A 2253-nucleotide genomic window follows, 5' to 3' on the forward strand; every position below is an offset into this window, starting at 1 on the left:
CCTCGCGCGCTCGGCGCCCCGCCCCTTTTAAACCCCGGCGGGGGCCATCCAGAGGCTTCGCGACCCGCTCAGCGTGTGGGTCACGCGGCAAAGCCGGCGGCGGCCACTGAGGGGAAGGCGCGGCTGGGGCAGCAGGAAATACAAAGTTGTGCTTTGAAACGACGTGTAACGAAAAAAACCAAAACCGTGGAAAAAGGCCAGCCTGGGGAGCGGTGTCTTTGTGCTGTCCCCAGGCTCCAGCATGAGGGGCGGTGAGGAACGGCCGACATCCTCCCAGCTCCTCGGGCAGTCCCGCAGCTTCTGCTCGCCCAAGCCAGCACTGTCCCATTGGACAACGGCTTTGGATGAGTGCAACGGTTTGGTGAGGGGTTGTGGGACCTGCCCTTCAGCTCTGTGTCACACGTGGTGCTGATGCAATGCATGGATGGAACGGAACTTGTGTTTCAGTTATAAAGATCGGTTCGCTCTTCCCCTCAGCTGCATCTGACTTTGCCAGTAGGGGTCACAGAAAAGTACACACCCAGTAGGCCAAACAGAGAGAGCAAAGCTATGCATTGCTTGTTTTCCTGCAGTAACAAGGAAGGATCTCATCTTCCTCAGAAAGAGCTCCATGCTGCCACTCTTATTGCAAGGTCCGTGGTATCCTACAGGAGCAGTATCCCTTCCGTCACAAAACCAGATGAAGACACCAGTCTCCAGGTCCCATATCTGCTCCAGAGTAACCACCAGAGTGCAAAGTGGGCATACATGGGTGCATTTGATTTCAGCTGATTTGCTGGATTCACAGAACAAGAAAGATAAACTCTGGTTATTGAAGCCAGAGTGAACAGCTTGTGGGGGTGCTGTAAAACAACTCGCTACTACAGAAGATGCAACAGAGGTAACAAGGTATTCTTTACTCCTCTCTTACGTCTATGCATGAACGTTATTAAATAATTTCTGTATTTTGTAAGGTAGTCACAACATGGAGCTCTGTGAAAAGAACAGATGTATCAGTCTGATCCTAGCAGATAGTTAGTGGGTGAGTGAAAAGAGAAGAGAAAAAAAAAAGGCAAGAGGAAAAATGCAAGAAGACTAAAAGAAAGAAGCTGACATTAACATTCAACAGTTGTAGCTAACTGATACATGACAATAATTTCCTGACATTCTTTTGTATAGTTGTTAACTCAAGGCCCTCTGTGTGCTTGGAAATTTACTAAAATAAGTATTCTAAAAGAACAGTTTCCTAAACAGATCTCCAGCAACAGCACACTGGCATTGTAGATAAACAAGGAACAAATTGTCCCTGCACATTTTGGAGTGAGAATCAATATGAAAAAACACCATCAGTACTATGACAGACATTTTTACTACCGTAAATCTGCACCCACTGCAGAAGCTTATCCAAAATGGTAGGAATGGCTGACATAATTTTGATTTCCACAATGTATGTCTGAAACAGTTTCAGTTGGAGGGTCAAATAATTGAAATAATTCTCTTTCTTCATCTCAAACATAAGAAATACCAGCCTTGTGCTGCTGCTATATCTTGCACATATTCTACAAAATCTCCAGTGGCCCTAACTTGGCATTATACACTGTTCCTTTGTGTGACTTTATCTTATGCAGGAAGTCACAATACTTACCCAGATACATCAAAAGAAAGAAAACAAGCAAAGCATCCAACCTCAAAAGAAAGCTCTCAACTTTGGAATTCACTTTCTCTGTAATAGTTCAACAGCACATGCAGTGCTGACCTTCAGAGCACACTGCAAAACACAACTGTTTATATAACCTTTGCACAATGAGGAACATACTTTGCTTAATCCTCTAGTGGCACCGAATGCAGCCAACTATATTATGATACTTTTTGTTTTTAGGGTTCCCTTACCCTGGAAATGTTCATGAGTAAATGAGAAAGCTAAATCAAAACTTCATGATGCAAGGGAATTTTAGATTGGGAAACATTCTTTTTTTATTATTGTGAAGCAAAGGCCTTGTATGCAGCAGGAAATTTACTAAAATAGGTATTCTAAAATAACTATGTCAATCAGTTCCTCCTTATAGGAAGGAAGCCTTGGAAAGAAACATTGAGTAATACTAGCTGTCAGACTTCCCAGAACACTTGGGTTTTTGCCATAGAGAAAAGATTACAGAAAGATGTTGCAAGATGCTGAACACACATGCACACACACAATTGTTTAAAGAGAATTTGAAAAACCTGGAAGAAAGTGAATAGGCTAAATTTCAAATTTCTGCCCACAAGCTTGCAGAC

Source organism: Pterocles gutturalis, unplaced genomic scaffold (assembly GCF_000699245.1).
Source record: "Pterocles gutturalis isolate BGI_N339 unplaced genomic scaffold, ASM69924v1 scaffold7460, whole genome shotgun sequence".
NCBI classification, from domain to species: Eukaryota; Metazoa; Chordata; class Aves; order Pterocliformes; family Pteroclidae; genus Pterocles; species Pterocles gutturalis.